This window comes from Centruroides sculpturatus, unplaced genomic scaffold (genome assembly GCF_000671375.1).
Source record: "Centruroides sculpturatus isolate CEXI.00-Female unplaced genomic scaffold, Cexi_2.0 scaffold379, whole genome shotgun sequence".
Classification (NCBI taxonomy): Eukaryota; Metazoa; Arthropoda; class Arachnida; order Scorpiones; family Buthidae; genus Centruroides; species Centruroides sculpturatus.
Genome location: NW_019384620.1, coordinates 126,121 through 138,555, shown reverse-complemented (window position 1 = coordinate 138,555; position 12,435 = coordinate 126,121). Strand labels below are relative to the sequence as shown.

Sequence of the window (12,435 nt, the reverse complement as noted above, 5' to 3'; positions counted from 1 at the left end):
CCCTGATGAAAGAGCCGAAATTTTACTTAAAAGCTATCAGAGACAGACCGGACCAATCTCTTGTCGAGTACAGTGGAGACTGATTTCTTCGTAATATTAGATGTAATAAAGAGAAATTTTTCCAGTTCAATGACAGTGACTGAAAAGTATATTTTGGAAATTTCCGTAGACTCCAGGTCCTAAAACGAATTAATTAGAAAACAAACGACGGACGGTCTATTAAGTTTAACATATTTAGATTTTTAACAACTATGGTGAGAAACGTTTAAAATGTTCAACAACATTGTCGCGTCCTTTGAGATATACGAGTGACGCGACAAAACGGGAATCCATTCGACTTAAAAATTTAAAAAGACCAGTATCGGCACTCTCGGGATTTGGTAGCCACGTGCATGCACGCACTGCACACCTACCGGTCTGTCTCTGATTCCATCCATTAGCCACTCTTAGGGAATTATTTGACTAAGTGGATTGTTTTAATTAAGATTTAAAAAGTAAAGAATATTTTATGTTATTTTTATGTACGTTTCTTAACAAAGCTATATTTAATTATAATTTTCTTTAAAAGTATATTCATACAATTGAAGAATATTTTGTACCAGGTATGTATATCCACAACACATTTTATTTCACCAAATAAGTTTTTATTTATAATTTTAGCCCTTATATCGTGGCTAGCGAATCGGAATGTAATTGTGATATTAAAAATACACTTACAGTTAGAGAAGTCTACTGTTTTTACTGGCTTATCGAACAAACGAATACGAATGGACCCTAGACGTCACTGACCCGCAATTAACTGATTGCCCCCTGGAAGTCTGCTTCTTACAGAAACAGCTTCCCTATCATCAAATGTCACGGCACGTCACTGCTAGAAAACTATACGCGGTCAGCCCGTTGGCAAGGTATAAACCCATGACCAACTACCAGGTTCAGTACTTTTATCCATTCGGGTATTTAAGGGCCCCGCAAAATATAGTGTTGAACAGTGCCTCATACTCCTTTTTTTGGTGGTGAGACAAAACCCACAGTCGTGGGTTTGTCTCACCACCAAAAAAACACATTCCAATTCCATCAATTTTTAATTGCACATGTACTGTATGTCCAATAAAACCTCTGAACATCATTATTACGTCGTAGAATCGTTTAAAAATTATTCATATCTTTTGATGTTGCTTGGTAAATGTAGTACTTTTGGGTTGCACTATTTCATCATCACATCATATCATCGTTTTTTAACATTTTGTTTAATTCTTGTCTCGACATTTTCCTGGTGGTACATGCAAAACGTTCACTATTTTGCATTGATTTGCAAAAATGTATTTTATTGCATTGAAAATTTCATTGTACGAGGTCTATAGATCTTCAAGATTATAAAGAAATACAAAATCTCGATGAACAAAGTTGTATAATTTTTTTCGTAGTCTATTACAATCGTTAATTGTAATTAATTTCCGATTAACTTGCCAATATACCCAGGCGGTATTTTGTTACAAATCTAAAGGTACCAGAAACCATTTACAAACTTAAATTTAAACTTATGTCCTGGCGAAAAATATTTTTTTAAATGTATAATGTTTTTAAACTGTATACGCCGCTGCAGATGGAACTTTTTAACGTTTTGCGTGTTGAGGCGTGGAATAATATCCTATAAAGAAAGGTGCAATTGTTATTTCTTGATGGTGTTCGAAGGGACAACGAAAACGGACACTTATACAGTTAGTCGAAGGAAGAATTCATTTGTGAATTTTTTAGTCATTATGGGTTCGATCAGGGCCACAACGGGACGATCTGGTGGTGAGAGGGGTCCGACATATCTGGACGGACCCACCTTCGAAAAATTCCTGGTATTTTTCGACCCGTCCGAATTCCATTCCGAATCTCCAGATTAATAGGCTGTCACCTTAATTGTTCGGATAGGACCTCATGGAGTTTTCCGAGTTTTTTAACATCTAAATAAGGGTTAGTTTTTTATATAACGTTTTCCCGGGAGATACCCCTTAGCAAATCGCTCGCGCGTTACTTTTTCCTATTCCAGCAAACAATACAACCTACCAAAAACATGAAATCTTTGGCTTTAGCTCACTTCTACAAACCTCTCTCCAAAATTCAATTTGAATGTAATTATTTTAATGAAAACATTTTTTAACAATCCAGCAATGAATTGCGTAACTTTCCCGGCTTCACCAGGAAAGTTTGCAACACGCTCTTTTGTCAGACGCCATATGACAAAAGCTATGTTGCTTCAGGCTTTATTAAAAAATCCGAAAGGTCAAATTGGACACTATTCCGATACTTTTCCTTGTTATGTATACATACTAGCCGGGAAAGTAAAAGGAAAAAGTTCTTGTGAATTACCCGTAGTTGAGAAAGAGAATGGGTAGGGAAACCATTGAGGTAATGATGAAAAAAAGATTGAATCGTATTCTTGGATGCTAAATTCTGCGAGAATGAAATGGACGACAGGTTACGACAGACGCTCGGGCCTCTATTAGAGCATTTAAAGCATATATGTGCATGAGCTGGCTACCTGGCTGTAATAATTGCTCTTTTATTTCTGCGCGAGAAGAAAAGATTTATTTCTCGTATCTAAATGTGACTTATTAACTAATTTTCAACTGATAACTATTTGCATATATTGTGTGAGAGAAAACACAATTTTAGACACGTGAACAAATTTTATAGTTAATATTAAAATAACCGAAAAAACTTTTATAATACAGCGGAACGAAAATGAAGTCCGAGACAACACCAAACCGACAGAGAGGATAAACAGATTGAGCCACGGAGAAGCGACCATTCTTTTTCCTTGAATTTCTGGCTTTTTAAAGGAGCTCACCACTAAATTCTTAATTTGACTGGTTAATCAATTTGACACTTCCGTACGACTTGGTCCGCAAGTGTTGATTCAACTTTGAAACTTTCGTTCGTTCTCACGCCTTTTCTGTCAGTTGAGAATTTTTTTACGTCTTCATTACTTGCAACGCGACAATTTTGTTTTCAAAGGAATGCTATATTTATTTTCAAATTTTGTCATATTTACGACAGTCAGAGTCAAAGCTCGATTTTTCCGATTGACATTTCAAACATTCCAATCCGTTCGATCTCACGGGGCTGCAATTGAAAAAATTGTAGACCTATAAATTTCCACTGTCGTCTTAATCTGCAGAAGAGAGTTAGATGAAATCTGAGACCAAATGTAGAAACCTTAGGGACAGGAGACCCCAATTAACTATATAAGAACTCCCCATGCAAACCGGAGGTCACGTTTTTTTCAATTTAAAACTCCTCCCGAAAGCAGTTAATAGATGACCGGCACGACTCTATTGTTAAAGGAAAAGTATGATGTACAGAGGCAAGCCACTACTAATTTCAGGTGGAGAGCACATGTTTTAAATTAAATGATTTAAAAAATATGATTAAAAATTGCAACCGGCATTGTGACCATGTCACAATAAATAATTGCTCGTAGTTATAGTTTGTTTAGGAAAACTTTGGTTTCAACTTGTGAAAATATTACAATGAAAAACCACATTTTGACCTTTGTCATGTTATGAACCACAAAATTGAAGTTAAGATTTTTCTAAGAGGCAATAAAAAGTTAATAATTGTGAGAAATGCAAGAAGCGTTGCATTTGCTCATCAAACATAGACAAAGAAAACATGTAAGTAAGTGCAAGGGCCAGATAGCACATAGCATTTGCCTGTGTGGAGTAATGTTTTGTACTATCCCTGTTCGCAATAGAGTAGTGTCGGTCATGTAGCTAACTCTGTTCGGGTCGAAAATTTTGAATTAAGGTAGTGTTACTTCCGTTCCAAACGGAAAGTTCTTATATAGTTAAACTGGCCCTCCTGCCCTATACAGTACTTTTCACATGTGGTCTCGACTTTCATCTACCTAACTCCTTTCTCGAGTTTAAGGAAGGACAGACAGATAGAGGACAACAGTCAAAATTTATAGATCTACAATTTTTCAAATTGCAGCCCAATAATTTCTCTATAACCAAAATATTTGCAAGAACATATTTCCTAAGTAGTTTATACAATCTGTTGCCAAAATATACACACTATTATCACATAAAAACAATTATTCTCGCATTTTTACAAGATTTTTTTTATTTAAACAAATTATATGAAGTCTTTCATATAATTTGTTTAAATAAAGTTGATGATGATTAAGGTTAGCAACTTCGATCACGTGCGGGGCCATCATAACCTGTCTAGAACTGATCACTTTTCAAATATTAATAGTAGATTAGTATTAAGTAGTAGTTGTTGAGCAACCTCTTCTTTTATATGGTTTTCGTTTTAATGTTCGTTATAGTATAGTATTTGATTTATTTAACTACAAAGGTTATCTTACGTAAGGATTTATTACACAGAGTGACCGATCTAACATTGTAAAAATTCTTTTTCTACTGTACACAATTTAAAAAAATTTTAAAACGTGTTCGATTGTGATAAACCCTTACGTAAGACAATTTTTGTGGTTATATATAAATCAAATATTATAATGTAATATAATAGAAGGGTTAAAAGTACAAAATATCTGTTAGATTATTTCGTACTTCTAATCTTAATCTTTGGTGTTGTTATTTTTTGCCACAGCAACGCCGGGCTCATCTGCTAGTAATTAATATAAAATGGCAAAAAGCTTAATTTTGAAAGTACCACGCACAATTTTATTTATTGCGATTAACAATGTAAAAGTCAGTTTTAAAATAAAATCTCATAACAGCCAGGAAAGTTACGCAACTCGTTGCTAATTTTTTAAATTTTTAGTTATTGATTTACCTAAAAAACATTACTTTCTATTTAGATAAAAAAGCTTTCAATCTTAAATTTCGTATTTTTGATAATAAATATCATTTTCCATTTTTTCGAAACAAATTAATAAAAATATGATTTACTGAAGAAAAATTACAATTTATAATTCCGATTGGATAGTTGAAGTACAGTAGCAACTTGTTATTCCTGTTGTCTTCCTGCCCAATTGTTAATCCAATTCGCAATGTCCTTGGCAAATTCATTATGATCTTGAAGATTCTCAGTGCCCACACGTGTAGTGAATTTAATTAATATGTGCATATATTATTGGAAATTGTTGTGGAATATAAAACAGTTTAATCGAAAGAAACATTATACAGATTAGTTTTAATTTACATTTTTATTGATCATCAAAATAAGGAGAAAATTAACCACGCCGTATTTTGCTTCATCTGAAATATATAAAACATTGATTAGATATTTTAGTAGTTTGTTTTAATAAGTACATACTAAAACTGAAAACTTATAAATGTGATCTATAAAGTCTATGAAGACTATAAATCAAAAAGTTCTGTAAATAGAAATTTATAATGTTTTCTATTCCCGGAAAAAAATATAGAAATAGCAAATTTAAATATTATGAGGCTTAAAAAAATTGAGATTCTTTCTTTCTTTTTTTTGAAGAGATTGTGAAGCTATCATTATTTGTTATATCAAATGAGTGCTTCCAGTTCTCGAGCTTCTGTGGTAAGCAAACAAGAAGATTTGCTAACTTGTTAGTAGGCGATGCTACACAAACCTTCCAGATGAACAGCTGCTTACGAAAATAAAGTTATCATTGCTGACTTTGCAAATTACTTGGTGTTTCCAGTTACTAAGCGCTTTGGTTACTTTTCTAGCGATAAATTTAGTTTAACAACTGGCTGACTTTACTTAATAACATGGTTGTCTGTAATCGATAGTTAAAAGCAATATTTGTAGGACTAATTTCGTGAAAGAATACAAATAAAGTCTTAGAACTGACACTAACATTAACTAATCATACTACCTGTATTAACTCTTAGTTTAAGCTGTTGATCAATAGCAATTTTTCACCTTCGATTCAAGTTAAACAACGTAAATAAGTTTTACAAAAAAAATAGTTAACTAGAACTAAGGAACCAACCTTATTATACTCTCAGGGTATTTAGTTAACTCTTACCGAAATGAAAACGGCCAGTAAGGCCGAAATGCAATTGGTTTACATACACTCATTACATACACTCTGTGGTGTCCCGCAAACTATAAAAACTATAAAAAAAGGGGGATACAAGCTGTAGAAAAGGGCATCGTACGTATATATATATATATATATGTGTGTGTGGGATATATATACAAGGGATATATATATATCCCACAACATATATATACATATGTATATCCTACATACTATCCACAACATATATACATATATATATATATCCTACATACTATTCACAACATATATATATATATATATATATATCCTACAAGGGATAGATATATATATATATTTATATATATATATCTATCCCTTGGGTAGATATATATATTTATATATATATATCTATCCAAGGGATATATATATATCCCACAACATATATATACATATATATATATCTTACATACTATTCACAACATATATACATATATATATTTATATACAGTCGACCCCCCTATAAGATAGAGATACGTTCCATTCTTTAGGAATCCGATTTCTTACGAATCCTTCCAATCACAACCCGACACGTATCAAGTTTACGGACTACGGCTGTTTGAAAGATTTTCTTCCATAAAATTAATCGATTCTAGACTAATCCGACTCAACATTTCCAAAATACGTATATATTTTTTGGGAATAATCCGTATAAACTACGCTATAAACAAAAAATTGTAGGATTACTTACCGAGTGTCACCATTCGACATTGCCATTGCTCAACATTGTTTTCGTCGCGGAACAGCTCAGCAAAGAGCGGCCGATTTCTAACAACTTATTTTTCTGTGAAAACTTCGTAGAACTTCGGAGACATCATTAATATAAATAATTTTAATCGCCGTTGAATAAGAAATGTTTCTTTCACAAGAAATGTATAAAATTACAGTACTGTATTAGACTTACGGTACCTAATTTACATACTGACAGACGATAGTTAGCGTAAAAATCTCCGTAGCGTGGCGCCACGCTAGACGGCGGAAATTATATATTTAATTATAACAAAGTTACAATAAGTTAATATATAATTATATATACAGTACCTAATTTATATATAATTAATATATAATTATATGTACAGTACCTAATTTATATATAATTTATATAATACTGTCCAGACGATAGAAATCTCTCCGTAGCGTGGCGCTACGGACGGCGGGAAAGTAGTTCGGCTGCCCGATGACGTTTGAGGTAATTATAGGGGGTTTTTACTGTTTTTTACGGATACCGGTCACAATTTTTTCGTAGTTTTATAGGAATCGTAATTATAGGGACCGTAATTATAGGGGGGGTCGACTGTATATATATCCCTTGTAGGATATATATCCTTATATATCCTTATATACATATATATATATATCCTTGTATATATCCTTGGATATGTATATACATATATATATATCTCTTGATTAACGCAGTTAATTAATCCAACGATGCTACCACGTACATCAAAATCGCATCAATCAGATACAGTGGTATCTCAATACTTGACCGAACAATCACCACGCCTCTAGAACAAAGTTTCGGTTGATGACAAATATTTTTATTTTAATTTATTCATCAGTAAAACGTTTTCCATGATAAAAATGAGTAACTAATTTTAAATCAAAACGAAACCTCAGAGCTCCTTGGAGATTAAGAAAAAGGCAACCCTATGGACACGTGCCCCAAGTGGCCCAATATATGGGCACCTCTGTATATAATGATAGCAATCTAAAACAATAACAAGAAAACTCAAACTATGATAACTATCGTCAACATTACAATAAACTTTAGATGTACAATAATTACAAAATACAGTAAAACCCCGCTTAACGCGGGGGATACGTTCCTAGACGACAAAGCGTTAAATGAGGTCATTTTAACACAGAGTAAACACGGAAAGGGGTACACGCGACCAAAAATAAACAGAATTTACTTTCATTTTAAGTTATTTTTATACTAATTTGCATAATAATATATGTTAAATAACACACAAACATGCACATAGAAATGTAAAGTTCGCTTTTTGTGATGAGGGTCCTGGCTCTTCTGAAATTCTTGTTTTTTGCGATAAAGTCGTGTAGTTTCATTTGTCTTTTTTTTTCTTTCCTTAAGCAAATGTCGGTAACAGAAGATCGCAACCAAAATGCCTCGTCTTGCTTTTGCACTCCTTTCAAAATCTAGATCATTCGCTACAATTTGATCAACGATTTCAGTTATTGCTACCAAACTTTTACTAAGGAAATCTGTAGAGAAATTATTTGGGTTCCTCGTTTTCAGAATCACTATTTTCCAGTTCTACACAAATTCCTTGTTCTGCCAGTTCTTGAAGGTCGTCGTTGGTAAGGCTCTCACCAGAAATCTGCGGTAACTCCTCAATATCCTGCTGGTCTACATCTAGTCCCGCTGTATCGATTAGGTTTACAATTTGGTCAATCTAACGAAGTAGCGATAGGCTATTCTCGTTGAGAATTCTTGGATACTTCAGCCATAACTTCCACACTTTGTTCATGCATTTATCAGTTAATTCGTACCAAGCCAAGTCGATATTTCCTATGACATCCACGATGTTATACAGTATTTTTTTCCAAAATTGCACAAAACAAACCAAGATTTAAGGAAAGTACGGCGCTGTGACGGTTTTGCTGATTGATTATTTCTAAACACAAACCATTAAAATGCCGCGAAAATTTGAATCAGAGTAAATTTTGAGCTTTTTTATAGGCTTCGAGCAGACCACGTTATATCGAATAAGCGTTAATCGAGGCAGCGTTAAGCGGGTCGTACTGTACTTTATAATTATTGTAACCGGAAATAGTCAGTGGTTCGTGCCTTCGTTGTTTCAGCTGAATTAAACACGAGCTACCATGGGCTAGTTGTGCCCTGGAATAAGTTAAAATTGTATAAAATGTGTTAGGATACATCGACGATTTGTCACGACTTTCGATATTGATTATTGGGTTTTGATGGCCATTTTGTTAAGTAAAGACGACCATTCAGTTGACAAGCGAAACCATGATGAAACTTAGCTCAATTCAAGTTAGCAAATTTCTTGCTGACTGGAAGTACTGTATCTATATTCTTTGTATTACGGTACAAGAATTTTTTATGAATATTTAAACATGCAATAATAGAAGAAATTAGTGAACATTAACATATTATTATTATAATTAATTAAAATAAATTTAATAAAAGATATTAATAAACGATGCATACATTTCCTCCTTCAGTATTTTGTTCTTGTCTTCCTTACTGTAATTAAAGTAATAATTTTTTTTTATAAAAGAATCGTTATATATTCAATTATTTAAACTAATTTTAAAATATTTCCTATTATAAAACAATTAAAATTAAATAAATCAAAGTTCTTTTTCCTAATCCCAGTAAATTTAAATTTTATATGAAAGATATAACCATTTAATAGGTAACTAATAACAAGTAATTATTAAGGATCATAATACATTCAGTATTCTTATTTTTTAAATAAAGTTTCGGTTGTTTGTGCCGTTTCATAAATCGTATTATAATTATACTGGGAGTTCGTAATTAAAACACCATATTCAACGCTGTCCAAGATATTTAGCAGTCCAAGTGCAACCAAATTTGCACTTGGACTGCTAAATATCTATAAATAACCAAATTTTAGGACATTCAGAAGGCATTTCCGTAAGAATAAATTGCAGTAGTACCAAAACTCGTCACTACGGTGCTTTAGACATGACAAGCAAGAAAGGGTGTGTTTGTTAATATCGGTCGCTCTGCGTCTCCGCTTCTACGGAGTGCGCTGTTATTTGTGGGCATTTAGAAACGGTGAAAAAAAGAAAGATGGAGACGCCCGTACTATAGATGTATCGTGATAGAAAGACCTACGATTTTAAAACATCCGTTTTTACAGGCAAAAGAAGGGTCTCAATTGTAAAATTTAACTGTAAAATGGATTATCTTGCCAACAGAGCATTCAAAGTAGCCACGAAAAAAATTAGAATGCCGGCGAACATTCGAAAAAAATTTGATAAGACACATCACTGCGTGTACTAACTTGCGCTTTCACAACTTCTAAATTTTCATTCATTTTCAACAGTTTCGTTTCGGAGTCCATGGGTAATCACACATGGACTCCGAAACGAAACTGTCTGAGTCATGGACGACGCCATGTTGCTATCGCTAGTAAACTATTACTACTACCAGCGGCTATTTTTGTCGTCCAACGGTGCATACCCCGGATAGAATATAGGAACGCGTTTCGAATGTTGCTCGCGCGGAATTACGCAGAGGAATAAAAGAACGCACCTAACGACCTCGACCTCCACCTCCACCTCCACCGCCACGACTTTGACCTCCACCGCCACGACTTTGACCTCCACCGCCGCTACCTTGACCTCCACCGCCGCTACCTTGACCTCCACCGCCTTTTCCTCCACCGCCTTTTCCTCCACCTCCACCTCCACCTCCACCTCCACCTTTTCCTTCCGCTACTTGAGTAACTGAAATAATTAATAATATTAGTCTTAAGTATAATTTTATATATTGTAGCGAATCAATTATAACATCTTGAAATCCTTATTTTATAAACAGCAATATAAAGTCCGATTTAAAAAATCAATTCAATTCCTTCATTTAAATCAATATCTTTATAATCCAAAGAAAAGATAATTCTAAAATAAGTAAGATAAAGTACTTACCCAAGACCTCAATCAACAGAATCAAATACAGGCAAAGTACGAATTTCTTCATGTTGAACGAAGATAGCTTCTGATTCTTCACCGATTGAAATATTTATACGCTTCAGAATTTTATAAATCCACGTTCCTCTATTTGTTTTATTTACGAAAATCTCATTTATTGGAGCTTCGCGATTAAATTATTTCATTCTGTAAACAAATTCATCCATAGATTTAACCAATGAGAGAATTTATTTGTTCAGCTGTCCGTGGGAATAACTGAATACTAATTATGGATTCTGTACGTTTTAATACAGCCGGAATCCATAGAAAACGAATAAATTAATTAATATATTAATAATTCTTTACAAATGCGATAAAAGTAGTTCAAAATTATCTGCATATGTTTATATAATGAAATCTGTCTAAAGCGAACCTTCTATAAAACAAAAACCTGCCTAAACAGAAAATAAATCTCTGAACGAAAGGATTTCCGGTGTAAAATACTATTATAAATCGGAAACCTGTCTAATGTGAAAACGGAAGACTTTTTGGAAACCAATATCATAACTCCAGTAAAGCGGAATGCTTCGGCGTAACAGCAAATAAATTATAAATCATAAAAATTCATATTACTGTTTGTGACAATTAATTTAATTTAATTATAAATTAAATTAATTAATTAAAATTTCAGCCTGGCATTGTGACAATGTCACAAACAGTAATATAAATTTTTATGATTTACAATTATACGCTCTCCGTATGAAATTAGTAGTCTTGTCCATGCCCCTGTATAACCACTTTTGCTTTTAGAAACAGAGTCATGTGAATCATGTATATAAGTCCTTTTCATGGAAAAATTTTTGAATTGAATAAACGTAACTTTCGGTTTTCATCAGAAGTTTTTATATAGTTAATTAGGGCCTCCTGCGCATAGTCTTTGTATATCTAGTCTTGAATTTCATCTATCTAACTCCGTACTGGAGATTAAGGACACTCTGCCGGACGACAGCGGGAATTCATAGGTCTAGTTTTTCAAATTCCAGTCAAATTATTTCCTGCCTAGAAAACGTGTATTTTTTATCACAAATATATCACTCTTTACCACTGCTGCATTTTAAAGTTTTGCAGCTATAGATAAAATTTTCGCATCGCATCGGAGTATAACTTATTATTTTTAATTAATTTAACAAAACTCCATTTATTTACTACGTCGACTGGTCGGATATCGCAATCAAATAAAAAAGTCTTTGAAAAAGCAGGTCCGAACAGCAGTTATAGTATGTAGGTCATGCAACAAGCTCTCTAGAAGTGTGCGTGACGAAGTTTCTGTAGTTTACACGTGTACAACTGCCACACGCCATCACGACAGGATGTTTATGTTTAGTCGCACGAGTTTGCTCTGTTCTTTATAGAAAGTTTCTGAGTAGTTTATTCGATTGATGAACGTTAAATATTTTATTTAAATTTAGAATTTCGGAGAGCATAAAGATACCGTATCAAAACCCTATTCGAATTAACTAGTTTGATTTAACGTGTAATTCCCTATGATCGAGGAAAGAAAATGACTTCGCTGTGTAATTATTAGTCTTCTACAAAGTTTTGATCCTCTTCTATTAATAGCCGAGATGGCGAGAGGTTTAGTTAGCAGTCTGCCGCTCAGGGGAGAGGGATCGATTACGGCTGGCCGAAGAACTCCTGAGAATTTTCCGAGGACGGTCCATCCTGATATGTCGGATTCCGTCCCCAGCACATGGCTGCTCCATCATGTACCCGATCGAATCTAAAATAGA

General features: G+C 33.6%; 1 long non-coding RNA gene across 1 annotated transcript; it reads right to left on the bottom strand.

Annotated features, from left to right (window-relative positions):
- Positions 1 to 5,104: 5,104 nt before the first annotated feature.
- On the bottom strand, positions 5,105 to 10,412 carry LOC111625457. Its single transcript, XR_002756731.1, has 4 exons — positions 10,325 to 10,412; positions 10,272 to 10,291; positions 9,198 to 9,233; positions 5,105 to 5,219 (listed from the first exon to the last, which is right to left on the bottom strand). It is a non-coding gene; the product is annotated as an uncharacterized LOC111625457 (long non-coding RNA).
- Positions 10,413 to 12,435: the final 2,023 nt, after the last annotated feature.